General features: G+C 41.2%; 1 protein-coding gene across 2 annotated transcripts in view; it reads left to right on the top strand.

Annotated features, from left to right (window-relative positions):
• Positions 1-20,099, top strand: part of FGF12 (fibroblast growth factor 12) — a 513,666-nt gene that overhangs the window by 106,683 nt on the left and 386,884 nt on the right. The gene's annotated exons all lie outside the window — the stretch shown is intronic.

Here is a 20,099-nt window from a genome sequence, read left to right as displayed (position 1 = left end):
TTCCTTCCTTCCTTCCTTCCTTCCTTCCTTCCTTCCTTCCTTCCTTTTTTCCTTTCTTCCTTCCTTTTTCCCCCTCTCTCTCACATAGATTTTATTTTTAGAGAGGTTTTAAGTTCACAGCAAAACTGAGCAGAAAGTACAAAGTTCCCATGTACCCCCTTTCCACACTCATGCATGACCTCCCCCGATATCAATATTTTGTACCAGAACACTGCATTTCTTATTATCTACAGACCTACATTAACACATTATAATCACCCCAAACCTGTAATTTACATTCTTGGTGTTGTACATTTTGTGGACTTGACAAATGTATAATGCTGTGTACCCACCATTATAGTATTATACAAAATACAGTTTTGTTACCACAAACCCCTCTCTGCTCTACCCATTTGTTCCTCCCCTTCCAACTCCTGACCACCCTGATATTTTTACTATCTTCATAGTTGTGGTTTTTCTGGAAATACCATATAGTGGGATGCTGCCTTTGAAAAAGCCACGATGTTTGTGTATTTATTTATTGTTTTTTTTCCTCCCACTGGAATGTCAGCTGCATGGGGACAGTGTCATTTCCTGACTTCTTAAATGAGGAATCCTCAGTCCCAGACTATGCCTGGCTAAGAAGAGCCATCAATAAATAGGTATTAGTTTAGTAAATGAGTGTACTTGTCCCTTATCAAAATTACTCTCATCCTCCTGCTTACATTAGAAACTAGTAATCGGAGATACTTACATAATGGCAGTGATGACATTGGTCGTTGTTTCTGTTATCTGCCAGATGCCAGGCGTTGTGGTATGTATTTTAAGTATAGCATTTCATTTAATCCTCATAACTACTTCCTGAGGTGGGAAATGTTTAACATTTACAACACTACACACAGATAGTGTGTAAGAATTCTAGCCATTTTACCGGTGATAAAATGAGGTCACAGAGTTAACTTACCCAAGGTCACAGAAAAGTTAACTTACCCAAGGTCACAGAGTTAATACACGACAAAGCGAAGGCCCACACGTGCATCTGTAGGATTCCCAAGCTGACATTCTTAAACAGTATGCTGCAATTTGGAGTGGGAAGAAACCTAGCTAGTCCATTGCTCTCCTTGGGTTTGGACCATGGTTGGCTGATCTCAGTGGCATGACCTCCACTCTGGTCCGATTTAAGTGAGTAAAGCCCCCTGCTCCTTGCTGTGCCATCTGCTCTGGGGCATGGCCTGGATAGTCTTGGCAGTGCGGAGTCTTGGGTTCTACTCCAGATGTGCTGATACAGAATCAGCATGTTAACAAAATCCCCGGGAGATTTGTGTGGGTGAGAAACGTGTATCTGAGAAGCACTACTCTTCAAGGGCATCAAGATCAAAAACTCCAAAGCCCCGACTAGTAGATTATCCGGGGTACCAGCTCTCAGAGAAGCTTGTACTTTAGAGGAGGAAATCGTCACCCATATAAAGTGTTCATCCCACCCCTCAGCACAAATATATTTGGGGGATTATTATTAATGACACAAGGAATGAAATATCAGCCAGGTAGAAGAGCTAAATGTAGCTAAATACAACCAGGCCAACCTCCGGGTATAATACCTTCTCTTCCAATAACGCATAGGAATGGCCGCTGTTTTTTTCTTGCCATGACTCAGTGGTGGTGGTGGGACCTGAGGATCAACAGCAGGCTTTTCTAAAAGCAGTTGGTTAGGTTTCTATGATACAGGGCAGACTGTAGCACATCTGCAGGGACGCGGACGTGAACACAGCACAGGACTGCTGTTTTACTACCAATCACAGAGGTCCTGCTGCAGTTCTATCAGGGAAGTTGTGGGTGGTCAGTTTTAGCACAGCTGGAGGCTGCTGTGTTCTTACAATAGGGAACAAAGTGTTAGGTGTTTTCTAACATCAATCAAACTCAACCTTCACCACACACTTGATTGTTTATGAGCATATACACCAGGGAAAAATGCATTTAGCTACTCCAGATATGCCATCTATTCCAGCATCCTTTGCACCAAAATGCCAGGCTGCCATCCACTGAGGCTCCCGGTTTCCTGGTGAGTTGTATTTGAGTCTGAGGATGAATTCAGCACTTTGACCAGTGGCTTTGTTTTCTGCTTTGTCATACACATAACTGGCCACTCCAGCCATGGTGCTGTTTGCAGAGGAAAACTTCCTGTGTCTGGAATGCAGAGCAGGCAGGTTTCTCAGATCTCTCTTCTCCCCGGCCAGCACCACCCTTTCCATTTGTTCCCAGCTCGTTGCGGACTATAATTATGTGTATTTCCTTTCATGCCACTTAAACTTGTATAACATTTCTGCATGAGGATGAATGCAATTCATCCAATTTTCTTTCCCTATCTCTTTTGTAATTCAAGCTGTTGCCTTATTCTTTTCCATTGATTTCCGCACCACAGCACAATCCAATGAAAATACATTATGTTGCACCTGACTTACCCATTTAAATCACCTGCCATATGCTAATAGGTGCTGACAATTTCTTATTGTCAGTGGTGAATTGTATCAGCACGGCAATAATATGCCTGTGTTTGCTCTTTCTGGAATATGCTATGGTTTGATGCTTGAACAATTCAACAAAATTGTGAGGATTCAGTGGGAATGAGCAATAGATATTCACTCAACATCTTTCTTGATGTTTGAATCCTAGTTGTCTCATTGGATTCTTTTGCTCCCCAAGGAAGCAGAGTGGAGGTAGGAGCCAGCCCTTATTCGCCGCTTTCAGTGCTCTACTGGGTACTCGGTATGCTTATCCTTTCTTTACATATACTTTTGCTTAATCCTTACAAGAAATTTAGATTTTAATATGTACGTATCACTTATTTTATAAGTAACACAATTAAAATTCATAGAGACAAGATGATTTCTCAGGGTTTTGCAGCTGGTTAATGACAGCGTGAAGATTTGTCAGACTCTAGCATCCATCATCCCATTTCCACACATTGTTTTCTCGCTTTGCAAAATTTTATTTTATTTAGAATAATTTATTTATTTATTTTTAGAGTGAGGGGGAGGGAGAGGAGAGGAACAGCAATGTGTGGTTCCCTCTCTAGCACCCCTACTAGGGAGCTGGTCTGCAACCTAGGCATGTGCCCTGACTGGGAGTCAAACCGGCAACCCTTTGGTTTGCAGGCCGGCACTCAGTCCACTGAGCCACAGCAGCCAGGGCTGTTTTTGCAAAATTTTAAGTTCTAGAAAGGTCAGCACACTTCTTTGCTTTCTGAAGCTGACTGATTGGGTGCATAGAGTCCTTTTTTTTTTAATCGATTCTAAGTGGGCACTGCCAAACTGTTGTGGGAAGTAGTTTTTACAGAAAAATAGATGTCTTCTGCTCTTTGTGACCAAAATATTTTTACCATGGGCCCAACTGCATTTGAAGAATTCTTTTAGTTTTCCATAAGCCCTCACGACACTCTCAGTCTGGTCATTGTGTGTCAGTAAGGAATTCTGCTGAGCAACACAGAAGGCAGCGCTGGCCCTGGTGTTGTCGTGTGTTTTCTGTGTTTCTTAAGGAAAGCCACGTGTCCCGGGTGGAGACTCGGCGGCTGATTGTTCTGTGACACAGTGTGATGCACATGGCCTCTTTACCTCATGTGAATGTTGTGAGTGCTGAAGGAGATAATGACTGTGAAAGGCTGTGGAAACCATTGGAGTAGATAGAAATGTGTCAGTGAAAGTCAGCAGGGAATCTGCCAGCCCTGTGCTATGAGCTGACATTAGGCACTGCACTGGGGAGGCTACGAGGACTTTCTTGCCCTGAAGGAGCTAAAAATGAAGATAAACAAGAAACGGGGTTATTGAGCTGGGCCTTGGCTTTATAATACATTGACAATTCTTGGTATTGTTTTTCCTTTGGCACCGTCAACCGTTGATTCTCAAGTGGAGGAAACAACTTACAAAAATGCTTTCCATTATCTGATATTTTATAACTTATATCTTAAGAGTTTTTAAAATGAAACTTACTTTACTGTACCTTGCTTTCAGCTTGCCAGATTGTTATGGTGGAAAATTTTCCTCACCCATGAAGCCCAAGCTCAAGGCCCATCACTCGCTATTGCAATGACTTTCCGAGTGTGGCTCCTGCACCAGCAGCTTCAGAATCACGCGAGAACTTGTTAGAAATGAAAAACACATGGTTTCACTTATCTGTGGGGTCTAATGAATGGAATAAACTAACAAACAAACAGACTTCTAGATACTGAGAATAGAGTGAGAGCTGTCAGAAGGGATGGTATTGGGGGCTGGGTGACAAAGGTGAAGACATTAAGCAAAAAAAAAAAAAAAAAAAACCCTCATAGACACAGACAACAGTATGGGGATTACCAGAGGGAAAGTGGGTGGGGGAGGTAGAAGAGGGTAAAGGGGAGATATATGGTGGTGGAAGGAGACTTAATTTGGGGTGGTGAACGCACAATACAATATACAGAAGATGTGTTATAGAATTGTATGCCTGAAACCTACATATATCATTTTATTAACCAATGTCACTCCAATAAATTCAATGATTAAAAATCTTAAAAAAATAAAAAAGAAACTCCTTGAGCCTCACCCCAGCCTACTGAGTGGGAGACTGTTGTGGTGAGCCTCAGCACTCTGTGTTTTAACGAGTCCTCCCGGGGAGTCCGACGGAGTTTCAGCAGAAGAACCACCACTGCAGTGAAACCTCCAGATGGAAGCCAGCAGTTAAGAACAAATGGCCTAACAGGCCAGGACCAGCGCGGGAGTGAGGGAGGGGGCTGGGAATAAGACCACAGGCAGTGGGAGGGGCGGGCTATCGGATGGAAGGCTCCCCTGCTGGATGATGGCTGCTGCTGCTATTTCAGCCGTAGGATGCACTTAAGAATGTGAAGCAGGTCCAAATATAATTTTCCCAAAGATAATGACATGACCGCCTTACGGACACAGTGAATGCCTATCAAAGATAAATTTAAATGACTCATTAATAAGAAATTAGCAAGATGATAAATCTGTTTCAAAGGAAAAAATGAGACACTGGCATATTGGAGTAGTCAATAGGAGAAAGAATACTGAAAAAAGCTTAAGTAAGTTATAAAACTGATTAACACTCTACAGAGCAATAAAACCCTTCCCTGTGGGATTATTTTTCCTAGTGGACAGAAATAATTTGCAACTGATCTTCCGCAGGTTAACATCTAACTGTAAAGAGTGTTGTCCGTAAACAACAGCAAATAGTAAAGCAAACGCTGTCGCATCCCTGGAGTCTGGGGCTGGGCAGTCGTGTGAATCTTAGGAGGGCTCATCACACAATGTTCTGTTAGGACTGAAAAAGCATGTGGGAATCTTTTGGAGTTATTTCCAATGTTTAGATACTTTTTGCTTTTACAAGTAAGAATGGCAGACTTTCCACTTATAAGAGAAGACTAAGAATCAGGACCTACATGTGAAAGTTTTCCACGAACGAATACAGACTAGATAAAACACACTGGAAAACAGGTAACTGTGGGCTGCCGCCTTGCAACCCAGGTATAAGCCATTATTGAATTTGCAAACCCCAAAAATACTCTATTCATCAATTGGTGCCACTCATTCTATTCATTTTCCCTATTGTGTCCAGTTAAGCACTCTGTGTTTTATTATTAAAGCCTGTTATTCAACGTTTGAAAGCGGAGCTCACAGGGCGGCTTTTTGTTCAAATGTCCTTAGCAGACATTTCAGACCTCAGCTCCCCCTGTGTTCTTCAAAATTCAGCAGCTTTGCTTTCTATTTTATAACTTCAACCTAAGACACAAGCGCCTTACTCTATTAATATTTAAGGAGTTCCAGGCAAGATTGAGAATGAAAGAAGTATCTAGGCACAGTAAGGCCAAAGTAATTTAAATCCTTTCTACAGCGTTCTTAGGTAGAGGGATGTGATTTGAGGACTTTCATAAAAGAGGAGATTTTTCTTTCTGCTTTCCCCCTTGTTGTTCCAGAGTCTTCTTCCCATTGTGCCTGTACCCTTCAAGCCTCAGAGGGCGGACAGATGTAATCCAGAGCAAAGAAATCAATGCTCAGCTTCAAGTTACAAAATAGAATTTTAAAAGTGCTCAACAAGAGGAAACAGCCTTGAAACCTAATGCAATCTTCCTGTGAGATTTGTTTTTCATTTTCGAAACATTGACTTTGCATAAAAAGAGTCAGAGTTTGACTCCTAGTTTAGAATTGGTTCATTCCTCTATCCACTCATTCATCGCACAATTAGTTATTGGGCACCTAAAATGTGCTAGGCACTGGGTGTACAGTAGTGAACAAAACAAAGTGTTCTCATGCAGCGTACCTTCTGATGAGTGGGGTCAGAAAGTGGGTACATCACAAATAAACAAATGATAAGTGGAGAGGGAGTAAGCGTCATGGGGAGAAAAGGGCAGAGAGAAAGAGGCGAGACGTGTCACAGAGGGGGTACAGATACTGTTTTATATACAGTTAGGAGGGAAGGGAGGCCTCTGTATACGCAGTCTGAGCAGAGGGAACAGCCTGTGCAATTGTTCGCATCAGGAGGTGGCTGGAGCAGAGTGTCAGACAGGAGGGGAGGGCCAATCACATAGGGTTGGACAGGTCAATGTCAGGGCTTTGGACTTGACTGTGAGGAGGAAGCCAGTGGAGGGTTTTGTTGAGCAGAGGATTGATGATGTAAGTTATGTAATTTGCATTGTCAAAGGCATCACTGTGGTTGCTGCTCTGAACCCAGACTCTGCAGAACCAGGGGAGGAAACAAGAGGGGGCAGCGAAGGGTGGGTTGCAGTGATACAAGTGAAGAACGATGGTGGCTCAGGCCATCACGGTGTGGGGGGTGCGGGGGGTGGAGAGGAGAGGGATTATCAGCTTCTGGATGTCTTTTAAATAATGAGTCAGAACCATAAAACACAAAAGGGGACAAGATTGTGACTGGAGGGCTGGAAGAGCTGTGAGTTGAGCTGACATGCACTGAGTCTCCAAGAATTGCCCAGCCCAGTTTTTCCTTGGCTTCAGGCTGAGCTCTGGAGATAAAGGGAAGAGAGGACCCTTGGATAGGTTGGAGAGAATTCTGGAGCATATGGTGTTTGTTCTCCCCATGGAGAAGTGCTGAGTCTGGAAGATGTTAGGATGGCATAGCGGTATCAGCTGGGTGAGGAGCCTGAGAAGACAGACAAGAGGACCACCCTTCAGACTCTTATGTACACTGCATGGTGAGCAAACAAAAATTTCCCATGACCCTGAGCAGGAACTAATGGCAAGACAAAAGAAAGCCAGAGGACGCAAAGGATCTGTTGCCAGGAGTGGGGTCCGTGGCCGAGTTGGAGATGCTGGTAGCAGCAAAGGAAGAGGGTTGGATTCTAACACCCAAGACCAGGTAGCTCCAATGATGATGCCCCAGGGGATGGCAGCAGAGACGGCGAACAGGTCACAAGGACAGATTTTCCTCTCTCAAAGGAGAGAACTCAGCTTAACAGAGCTTTGAGTATAGTGTGCAGTCTCCAACAATGCTGAGATAATACCGGTAAAAGGACAGCTCCAGACAGAATTCCTGTTGGCTCTATTAGGGCGGAGTTGAAGGAGACACAGACATAATTCCAGGATTATTTGCCCTAATAGAGATGTTTCCCCCTTGCCTAATCTATTTTTATTGTCTATATAGTCTGTAACAAAGTAGAGTGAGAAGGCTAGTCACTTAGTTGTTCTTATAAAATTCTCTGGCTAAACGTAATTAGGCACCGTGGCCAAAAAGTGCTAATAGTTTCAAATTTGATTCATCGTGGCAACAGTCTAGGCCCAGCTCCCCGACTACGCACGCTTATATGTCCTTCCTCCCCCCAGGTCTTAAAATCTCCATCTGTAAAATCCTTGTACAGAAAATCTCTATACTTTTGTTTTGTTCTCTTTAACTGCAAATTAGTAGGCTTTCTGAAACTAAATGTTTTTCAGCTAACTGTCCCTATCCCTGTCACTCCCCTGAGCACCTGGCACAGCACCTTCCTTATACTGGGTTCCAGACGACTTTTGACCTCACAAGTAAATGAGGAATGAGGAGGCAACTGCACACTGAGCCTGCTGCAGGGCCTGTTCACGGTGAAGGGCCTGATGGATGCTGGCCTGAAGCCTGCTGGGGAATGGGAATAGGGTAGATAAGTCTGGGAGCTGTGGCCACCTTATTTCATAATCTGTTCTCTTCAGTACCCCACCTCACTGCTTTCTGGTTTAGTCCCTTAGAAAATACATGAAGCACATTTGAACTTGACTCATCCTTTCTTTTTCTCTCACTCTTAGCTATTTTAAGGCATTGAAACTGGGAGCTGGCAGTGTGTCCTGAATCTGGAGACCCTCTGCTGGTGGCTTAGTTCCCCCATTTTTTTAAGCTGCATGTGACAGGGATCTAACCAGTCATCTACAGGGCTGGCTAGAAACTTCCAGTGACCAGGGTCATTCTTTTGGGGGGCATGCAGTGCCCTTCTCAGAGCGAAGCTGCTGTGTTGGCTGGATGGTGCCTCCGAAGGTGCCCTTTCTGCCTGGTCTGTCTAGGTGCCTCTCTCCTCACTGACTTCATCTCCGCATCTTCAGTGGGATACTCAGGTTCATGCCAAGTGTTTCCTATTACTAGGTCAGAAGGGATAGGAAAAGAAATGGGGAGAGGAGATCCCACAGGACCTAGGAGAGGTAGAGATGGGCTGATAAGGAGGGGAGGGAGTTGTAGAGGCAGAGAACTGTCACAGCAAGTGTGTGAAAGGGGACGGGGTGGGTGGGGGGAGGGAGGGAGAGCAGGGCTGCATTGAGAACAGCACATATCAAGTCATCGATTTATCTGGAGTCCCAGTCCTTATCAAGCCACAATCATAAGCTGATGGTGCCATTTTTAGGAAGGTTTAAAATCTGATGCCAAGAAGTCTGCATTTCACAAAGTCAGTAATTCAAGAAATCAAGAAAACATGGCAAGGGACTTGTGGCCAGATGTGTGGTTCAGAAAGTAGTAGAACAGGAGTAATTGTGACTCCAACCTCCATCTTTGCCCTTCACACAAAAAGAAGTTATTTATTTTAAAGATGGATGTGTAAATAATTTTTGGCAAATTTCAAGCAGTGCTTGATGTCTGTAGGCTTTTTGATTTGGAATGAATTAATGTCTACATTATCCAATTTCTTTGCACTGCCAGGGAAAAATGTTTTGCTGCCGAGAAGAAAAGCCTTTCAATTTTAGGAAGCTTTTTGAATTCTCTGCAGTTTCTATTGATATATTAACATACATTTGGGTTAAGAATACATGAATTAGAATTAAAAGGATTTAATTTCCTAAAAATCATACATGTTTTCTCAGTGAATGAACTCATCTCTAAGGTACCAATGGTTTGCAAGGCAGTTTAGGCTTTAACATTTTCTCAGACTTTTCTCTGTATCCCCTCTGTAGAAACTGTGTATATTCTAATTCTATACAGACCCTTGGTTCTATACATATTCTGGGTCTGGATTAAACCACTTGAACACTTGTCCCATAATTTTTGGCCGAATCAAATGTCTGCAGCTTAAGGTTTAGATTGAGCACAGCAGTACGGTGGAAAGAGCAACCTCAGAGACAGAAGAACCAGGGTCAGAATCCTCATTCTACCACTTCATAGACTAATGGCCTCGAGCAATTCTTAAAAACTCTCCCAAGATCATTTTTTCTCATCTGTATAGTAAACAAACGTTGCCAACCTCCACGTAGCAGAGAAGAGAAATGTGAGTTTCTCTCTGCAGCTTGCACATGGCAGGTGCCAAACAATGACTCCTGGTCTCCCTCCTCCTTTCCTCACCCCTCTCCTTCACCACAGAATGTAGTATTTTCTTGTTCCGTCCTCGGCTTAAAAACTCCCATTGCCACTCAGATTACCACCCACTGTGATTTCTGTCCTCTAGGTGTTAGTCACTCTCCATTAAAGTGAGGGGAATAAAGGTGACTGCTACCACGGTCAGTCGGGGAGTTTAGGGACTTCCCTGCTCAGCCGTTCCTCAGCTGGCCATTCCCTCCCTCCAGCCGATGAGTCCCATTTCGTTCCAGTGTCACTTTCATTGCAGGTCCTCGGTATCAGACACACCTGGCCTGCTGATAAGACTTCAGCTTAGACATAGGCTAATAGAATTTGCTGAGAGCTACATATGGAGCAGTGTTTTTCTTCTTGTTAGCTGACTTTGTTTCATTTCAAAACCTTATGATTTGCAAGTCTCTGATAATTGTATGTCTTCTTAACAACTGAACACAATCTGCTTGTATACATGATTTCTTACCCACTCCTGTAGCGATCACATTAATTAGTTTTATTTTTTAGATTTCTTTTATTTATTGTTATAAAGTTATTTTTTATATTGTTGTTCTCGTACAGTTATGTCTACATCTATTCCCTCCGCTAACCCTTACCTCCCACCCTCAATCCTTTCTCCCTTTGACTTTGTCCATGGTCCTTTGTACACTTTCCTTGGTGAATTTTTCCCTTCTTTCCCCTGTTATCTCCTTCTCCTCTCCCCTCTGGTTACTGTCAGTTTGTTCTTTATTTCAATGTCTTTGGTTATATTTTGCTTGTGTGTTTGTTTTGTTGATTGGGTTCCACTTACAGGTGAGATAGTGGTATTTTTTCTTTTACCACCTGGCTTATTTCACTTAGCATAATGCTCTCCAGTTCCATCCATGCTGTCACAAAGAGTAGGAGCTTCTTCTTTCTTTCTGCTGTGTAGTATTCCATTGTGTAAATTGTACCCCAGCTTTTGGTCTACTCATTTACTGATGGGCACTTAGGTTGCCTCCTGAACTTGGCTATTGTAAATTGTGCTGCTATGAACATTGGGGAGCATAGGTTCTTTTGGATTGGTGTTTCAGAGCTCTTAGGGTATAATCCCAGCAGTGGAATTGCTGGGTCAAAAGGCAGTTCCATTTTTAGTTTTCTGAGGAAATTCCATACTGTTTCCCACAGTGGCAGCTCCAGTCTGCATTCCCACCAACAGTACACTAGGATTCCCTTTTCTCTACAGCCTTGCCAGTGCTTGTTGTTTGTTGATTTGTTAATGATGACCTTTCTCACCAGTGTGAAGTGGTATCTCTTTGTGGTTATAATTTCCATCTCTGATGGCTAGTGATGCTGAGCATCTTTTCATGTGTCTCTGGGCCCTCTGTGTGTCCTCCTTGGAGAAGTGTCTGTTCAGGTCCGTTGTCCACTTTTTACTTGGATTACGTGTCTTCCTAGAGTGGATTCATGTGAGTTCTTCATATATTTTGGAAATGAAACTCTTGTCTGAGATGTCATTGGCAAATATATTTTCCCATAGAGTTGGTTTCCTTTTTCATTTTGCTGATGTTTTCTTGAGCTGTGCAGAAGCTTTTTATTTTGATGAGGTCCCATTTGTTTATTCTTTCCTTTATGTCCCTTGCTCTTGTGTACATATGAGTGAAAATATTGCTGTGTGGAATATCTGAGATTTCCCTACCTATGTTCTCCTTTAGGGCTTTTATGGTGCCATGGCTTATATTTAAGTCTTCTATCCCCCTTGAGTATATGGTGTAAGTTGGGGGTCGAGTTTCTTTTTTTTTTGCGTGTAGCTGTCCAGATCTCCCAACACTATTTGTAGTTTCTAATAGTACATTCCTTTGTGTCATTAGAGCTGATTTATATGCTTTAAGTGTAATTGTATGGCTTGATTTGAAAATAAGATAATAGAATATGAAATTCTTGGCCCTGACATCAGACTGACACAGATTTCCAGGGACTTCTATCACATCTCATTTAGTCTTGGAACTTGGGTGTGAATGATTCTTTTGTCAGATCTGAAGAAAGGATCACAACTACCAATACTTGTAACTGCTCCTAGGGTAAAATGATAAGATGTTTCCTTCTGTGAATCTCTAGAACACTGTGAATTACTGATTGACTTTGCATAAAGAAAAATCCCAAGAATTCCAGGATATTTTAGTGTAGTGAGAAGAATCCTGAAATTAAATTAGAAAACCTAGGTGTAAATACTGTCTCCCACTTTCTAGCAATTTGACTTGAGTGAGTTATCTTTCTGAGCTATAGTATTCTTCAGTATAAAGTTGAGATAATAATCCCTGTGTCCTAGGATGCTCCATGGGTTAAAAGAGTTAATATATATATAAAATAACATGAAAAGTATAAAGCACAAAAGTTGTCATTGTTATAAAAAACTTTTATTTTGTTCACTATAACACCATTATATTGTATTATTTAAATTTTTATTATGCAATATCATATGATGGATCTTAATATGTATGTCATTGTTTTTAAAAAGTTCAATGAAACCCAAAGAAATCATAAATGCCCACCCAACTAGTAATAATCATTAATCCAATAATTAAATTAAATACCCCCAAAAGAGGGCAAAAATAAGTTTATGGCTTATTTTTTTCAGCCACCAACCCTGAAGGTCGTGCCCAGTGTTTTAGGATCGGAAATTCTTTCTTTGTCCTCACCCTTGCAAGGGCATCTTGAGTTGATCTTGAGCATGAAACTATTTCTTTGTCATTGTACCTAAACACAGACTGGACATTTAGGTGGCACCTTTCAGTAATACTGTCCCAAATGTCATAATATTGAAATACCATATTCTGCTGATGCAAAGCTCTTCCACCCTAGCCTCTGCCAGGGGGCTCCTCTCCAACCCCCTGCTGTCCAGGATGAAATGGGTTAAGTCCTGAAACAACTCGGGACTTCCAGAACTCACTCATCTGAGCACTGAAGGCATCCCTTCTGGCTGATTGATGCCCTGCAGGACTGATAGGTAGCCACTTTGAGTACCACTCTTAACTTAAGTTCTATATTGAAAGTTGAGTGGCTCTATTACAGCTAAAAGGTAATATCTTTTCATTGAGACAAGTGCTAGATGGAAAGCATACGAGCCGCACTTTCCCTCCGTACGCCTTACTGGCACGAACCTTGAATAGCTAATGTGATTCTGAAATTGATGTGAGACCTAGAGCTTTTAAATAGAATTTGAGCCTACAGAATTTAGAAAAGATGTATGGTGTATGTATAATATATGTGTATATTACATATACATTTACTATATTAATATGCTCTGTACATTATATACATAGTGTGTATATATTATGTGTATATATAATGTAATGCATTATATATAAGGTCAAGGACAAGTATGTTTACAGTTGTAAACCCATGAAACACAGAGCTTATTCTTGTATTATTCATGAATAACTGTAGTATTTTCCATATGAACAGCTGTAAACCTACTTGTGCCCCACACTATATATTATACACATTACCCTGAGAAAATCACCGGAGGTCGGTGACTCCAAAAAGTTTAAGAATCATTGTATTGATTCTTTCTGATGTTAACATTACTAGATTTATAGAGGAGAGACATGAGCTAAATGTGCACAAATGGAAAACCATACTAACAAGACATATAGTTGTCAACATTTCAATAGGAAGACTTAACAAGACTTGAGTTATTTAAAAGGGATTGAAAATCAGTTTAGTCTTCAGCTGAACATATGCACATTTCCCTCAGAAACAAATGGATCTGTATAGAGTTCCAGACTTGCAAGTATATTTATTAAAGTTCCTCTATGATAGTGAGGGGATGAAAATTGTTGTATGATACTTTCCTCTGGAAGAAACAGAGCTCTCCCTGTGGGCTTCGTGCTCTCTACTTGGTTCAGGTGAAGTTCTGTTGCCAGAGACAATGTGTTAGAGGCCCTCAGGCTCTGCCAGTGATGGCAAAGTAAACTTTTCAAGCACCATTTCTGAACAAATCAATAATAATAATAATAATAATAATAATAATAATAATTCTATAGTAGCAGCTGATTTTACAAGTTCTTTTATTTAATAAATAATTTTACTCTTAAGAGTTTATTTACTATCTACCAGTACTATACTGAGTTCTTTCTTTACACTATTTTATTTAATCTTTATAACAACCAATAAGATGGATATTACTAAGTCTTATATATAGGTGAGAAAATTGGTGTTCAGAAAATTTAACTTTTATGAATTTATAAAGCTAGTAAATAGCAGAGCCAAGAATTCAATGTAGGTAAGTCTATCTGCCTCAATATTCCAACTGATCTGGTAATGCTCTGGATGAGTTGTGAGGGATGTTACCTATTATTTATCTGTTTGTTACATATGCCTGTCTCATTTGGGTTATTCAACCACACTATTAAAAATAATAATAATCACAAGTACATAGTAAGCAATGACTGCTGACCTCTGCATTTAATTTTTGTAGGGTTGCTTTTTACACATGGATTTGGCAAATTTCCATGTATAATAATCATGATGATAATAATTAATATTTTCTTTTATGGGCCATGACCTACTTTACAATAGTAAGCTCATATTTCTTGCTAATTTAGGCTTAATACAACATCTTATCTTCATATATTATTATAGCAACTATATGCTCTCTTCACTAGCTCTTGGAAATGTTGCTAGATTTCAACTAAATATATATAAGCACATTTAGCTAAATATAAGTAACCAAGGGGTTTTATCATAAAGATGACCTATTATATATAATATTCAATTTCTGTAAGGATAGTTAATACCCTTCCCCACCTCCATACAAGGCAATTGACAGTTGGCTCCAGTCTTCCTACTGTGGTTATTATTTTGCCTGTTGTTTTTGGGAGTGGGGTGGGGAGGTGTGCATGTAGGGAGTTCATGGAGGGCAGGAAAAGGCAGGTGACCCCTCCTTGGACACTAGAGACCTGCAGAGTGGGTCCTGGAGTCTCTACAATTCTACAAGCCCAGTCTCCTTGGGTCAATCTCATGAGACAAGTACTAGAATCTCTATTGGTGTCTGAAAGCCCCCAATAGCCACTGAGCTTAAAATCCCTATGACATTTAAGTGGAACAGCAAAATTGCCATCAGGTGGTGCCAACCACACTGAGAGTTGGAACTAATTGTATACCTGCAACTGCTCCCACCTCCTACCCCTGCCCCAAGTTGAAAAGAGGCAAATTTTCATAGAAAATATACAGACTTGGAGTTGGACAGACCTGGGTTGCATCCTCTTGCTCCCAAGGTTATTGTGAAGTCTAAAGGGGCATGGTGTAAACAATCATGCAACACAGCACTCAGCATCTGTGCGGCGCTCTATATGTGTCGTTCGGTCCTGACCTAGACAGAACTGACGTGGCCTCAAATTTGCTCCTTAAATATTGAATTGACTTTCGCCATTACTACTCTCCCTTTATTGAAAGCAGAGTGACCTTTCCTCGCTTGATGCTGAATGCAACAGAACAGCCTGATTCCAGAATGAGAATTTTATGTCGGTGATTAACCCCACACCTTGTTTTTAACTGATTCGCTGGCTCCCACAGGCATCCAGCTCAGGCCTGGCATAAAGCACAGAAACGCGTGGGCCCTATATTCCAGAGATGTCTGGGGATGGGAATGGCATTTTCTGTAGAGGATCTCTGTGGAGGATCGGAGCTTTGCTGGCAGCTTCACAAGGATCCGTCAAAAGAGGAAATGCAGCATTGAGTAATAGCCCAAGGAGACTTGGTACCGGAGGAGGCATCTTAACCAAGCACAGGGAGCAGAGAAAAGAGTCTTAGAAACTGATAATAAGATACTTGGGGAGCAGACAGTGTGGGACAGCCTGGCACCACCTAGATGGGTAGGGCAGGAGTATCAGATTTCGTCTACGAATTTTGGTGATGAGGTGAAGGATGGATAATGAATAAACATAGAAAATGGGGCTGAAATTCGGATATGCTACTAAAAGAAACCAAACCCCCTATTTGAGAGCAACAGTGAGGTGATCCATTAGATGTAAAAGCCTCAAGTTCTGAACTTCCAGGCCCAGAGAGAGGCACTCACGAGTTGGAATGCGGCTTCGGGTGAATGGCTCTCTAGACTTCTCCGGACCTCCGTTCTCCACCGGGATTTCTAACGTAACTACTAGATAAAAAATTTAAAATAAGTGTGTATTCAAACATGGACGAAATGAATGCAGATAATTCCCTATGGGTGGGTGCGATTTCACATCAGGTAGAAGAAAATGGCCATGCCACAAGGGCAAAGGCTCTAGCTCTTTCATATCACACACGGGAGAAGCTGCACTCAGGCCCTGAGGAAACGGCCAGTGATTGGAAGAGTTAACCAAGTGTCAGGGAAACAGTAGTTATGATGGCTAATCTGCCAGCACTTTAAAAATGTTTTTCTATTCTTTCTGAATAAGAACATAGGATAAAGCTGGTCCTAGGTCCTTTAAATGGTTTCTCATTGAATTCAGAAATGCCTTAATCATTCCACTTCGTGATTCCATGGTGCATCAGTTTGATGTTCCTTCATATTGCTAAAGAAGATTATGAGCTCAGATTTTTTTTTAAGACAGTAGAACCATATTCTTCAAAGCAACTCAGCTGACTTTCTGAAACTAGTTAGACAAAATTCTCCCCAGGATTTGCATTACCAGAGAGAAAGATAAAAAGATACTTTCAGAAACAGATTTTAAGGCCTATAAAGTAAGCTAAATCTGAAATTCAAGGTTAAGAGAGAAGATTTTGTAAAAGATGTGTAGGTTTCCTGTGCTCTTAAGGGGATCATTTCCTGCCTCATCCTCTAATCACCATCCATCCGGTCTGAGATTCCACCTTGCTTTAAAGCTCTTCAAGACATCTTGGCTTCTTTGGGACCACCCTCACCTCGTCGCTTCTCCTTGTTCTAGCCTGGGTCTTAGGATGCTTAGCATCGTAAGCATGCTTAGCCTTAGGAAGGCTTCATCCTTGTTAGGGGTCATCTCATCCTCTTCATTGCTTGCTAAGCTTTGTGCTAGGAAATAGTAATCCAGGAATAAGAATGAGTGACTGTAATGCTGATACAAACCTTAACTTTAAGGAGGTAAAACTTTTCCACTTTTTCAAGGCAAGTTTCTCCCATCGGTGTTTATGGAATGTACCTTGGAAGGATATAAAAAAATAAAACATAAAATTGTTTTTTATATTAATAATCTCGACAGATCTGCTGGAAGACTTAACTGTATAGAAGAGATTCAAAATACATAGCCACAACTCTTTTTAAAAGCTTACAGCTATTTTTAATGCTGTCATAATTTGAGTGATTCTGAAACAAAACTGCAGAGCTTAACGCGAAGGCGAATTACGTTGGACTCAGTTCCGCATCTGCGCAGTTCCTATATGTAGCTGCACGGTAGTCAAGGGTTTCAAAGGACTCCATTTTTACTGGACCTAGCATTATTTTGTTTTTTTCTTATATTCTAAACAAGTGTGAAGGGAGCAGAAACATTGTCAGTGAGAAAAACATTGAGTTCATCAGAACATTTGGATACCCAAAAGCGCAGGTGGCAAACACAAGGCCCGCGGGCCAAATCCAGCCCTTCGCTTTGTTTTAAGAGCTCCTTGCCCCTAGTTACGAAGGAGTTACATTTATAAAGTACTAAAATTACACTCGGCCCTTTGAAGGCCCCCGTGAGGCTGATGTGGCCCCCAGTGAAAATGAGTTTGACACCCCTGCGCCTAAAGAGAATACAGTGTTCTTAATTTTAGGTATTTTCATATCTGCTCATAATATTTTAGCAAATTCCACATGATGGTATTTTTGAGGTAAATATGCTCATCGCATTGATGGATTAAAAATTCACCATGTCATTTAGATTCAGAAAGATGTGGGGAAGTTTTGAATTATAGTTTCCCCAGAAGATTAAGAAGTCATTTGGATTCTGAAGGATAGAAAATTTTGCATTCTTCTAAATCGTTTTCATTTACATTTTAATGAAGATCTTCAAAGGCAATAACAGCATATCTAACATTGATCTCTTTAGACTTGTGAAAAAATAGGTGTTTATTGAAGGAAATGTGTATAAGCCCTGGCTGGTGTAGCTCAGTGGATTGAGCATGGGCCTGTGAAGCAAAGGGTCGCCAGTTCAATTCCCAGGCAGGGCACATGCCTGGGTTGCAGGTCAGGTCCCCAGTGGGGAACCCATGAGAGGCAACCACACATTGATGTTTCTCTCCCACTCTTTCTCCTTCCTGTCTCCTCTCTCTAAAATAAATAAATAAATAAAATATTTTTTTAAAAGAAAAGGTGTATAAAAGAGAAAATAATAAGAAGAAAATGAGGCAATTTATTTACCCTTTTCATAAACTGGTTTTGAACCTGCACGTTGTGTGTCGGGGCCACAGCTGCAGATTTAAGCACAGCAGAGGAGGTCTTTGAGGAGCTGATTGTGTCTCAGACAAGTGAGCTCACAATTGAAATAAAGTGTGCAATGGTGCTATGACGGCCAGAGTGCAGGGTGCCGTGGTAGCGTGTAACAGGAGCACCTGACAAGGTGGAACCCACTGGGGTAGCTGTGAAATCCAGGTGGACACCTGAGGGATGAGTATGAATTCTTTAAGTGAGACAGTGGTGGGGGCTGAGTGTTTCAGCTAGAGGGGATGGAACACTTAAAGGCCTTGATTAGAAAGATCACGACAAAATTTGGGATGTCGAATTGATCGGAGTTAGAATTTTTGACATTCTTTTGACATTCTGTGTTATTCCTCTTTAAAAAGATGTCTTGAGTGTGTATGGTGCCAGGTGGATATTGGAAATATTGGGGGAACACTTTGCAAAATACATGATTGTCTAATCACTATGCCATACACCCAAAGCCAATACAAAATAATATTGAACGCCAACTGTAATTTAAAAAAAAATAAAAACAGATGTGTTGAAATGTATTTTAACACACTTTGAATCAAATTTTTTTTACCCACTTTATTCATTTAGTCATAGATTGTATCTATGGCCCACATCCTTACAATTCTTCTATATAATGTTTAATGGCAGCAAAAGTATCTAGGAAATTAATATCATAATTAACCAGTCCCCTTTCTTTGAGTATATTATGCCCAATTTTTCTCTATTATGAAAAGAGAGCATTTTAATAGATATTTTACACCTATCTCCATTCCCTTAATATTAGATGTACTGTGTATTTCAAATAACAGCATCACCCCTAATTAAACACCAGCATAAACGAGTGTCCTTGAAGGCTCGTTATTGAGAAGCATTTACTGAAAACCTCACTCGTGGAACACAGACCAGTCGTCCTCATCAGCCGTAAATGGACTTGGTGCCCTAGCAATTCCTGCTCGTGCTTCAGCAGTTTCTATCTGTACCCTCTAGAAACCCCTCGAATTGGACTTCAGGGAAAGGTCGATGGAGTTTTTACCTTGGATCACGCTGTTTTCAAAATAAGGGTTTCAGTAACATTTGCAACATGCAGAAATTTTGACTCCACAACAAATTCCAGTAGTTTGCTCCAGTGCCACACATTGGCGGTCGCCTCTGTAGCCAGGGACATGGAACAGTTGGAACTTGAAATGCTTCATTGCCATGACCTGAACTGGTTCATTGCATAAAGTGCCTTCACAAAAGAAAGTACATAAATGAACAAATAAAGACATTGAATACTATATTGCATGTCTTGGATTTTTAAAATAGATAAAGAAAAGAGCGAGCGCTGAATCCAACCTCAGAAGACCCAGCACTGGTCTTCCTGCCTCCCCAGACTGTAAATGCCTTGAAGTCAAGAGGCAGGATCTGTCATCTCTGTGTCCCTGTGCTAGCAGATGGCACTTAGTATAATCAAATTAAATGAATGAATGAGAGGGTAGGTGAAAGGAAGAAAGGACAGAGGGAAGGAGGGGAGGAAAGAAGGAGTGAAGGAAGGAAAAAGGAGAGGGAGAAAGAGGAAGAAAGAGAGGAAGAAAGGAAGGAAGGAAGGAAGGAAGGAGAAGAGAAAGGAAGGAAGAAAGGAAGAAAAAGGAAGGAAGGAAGGAAGAAAGAAAGGTAGGTAAGGTAGGAAGAATTAAGCCTGAGGCTTTTGGGAGAGTCAAATGTGGTTCATGGCAACGTGAATGTAGTCCTTATACATCCATAAAAGGGGGTGTCACAAGTGAACAGGTATCTCTACCTCTTTGCTTAGGGCTGTGTGTGAACAATTTAGTTTTTAATCTCTTAAATATATCTTGAGGAAATGAGCTTTGACTAAATACAAGAGCTGTCTGCACCTTCTTTCCTTTTTGTGTGTGTTTTGAGGGTCATTTCTCAGTGTTATTGCAGCCACGTCTTATACCTTGAGGAAAGATAGATCATCCTAATTTTTCTT

The sequence above is a fragment of the Sturnira hondurensis genome, unplaced genomic scaffold, assembly GCF_014824575.4.
Source record: "Sturnira hondurensis isolate 20B ecotype Veracruz unplaced genomic scaffold, ASM1482457v3 Scaffold0000396, whole genome shotgun sequence".
Classification (NCBI taxonomy): Eukaryota; Metazoa; Chordata; class Mammalia; order Chiroptera; family Phyllostomidae; genus Sturnira; species Sturnira hondurensis.
Note: the sequence above shows the minus strand (reverse complement) of the source record. Positions and strands in the feature narration are given on the sequence as shown.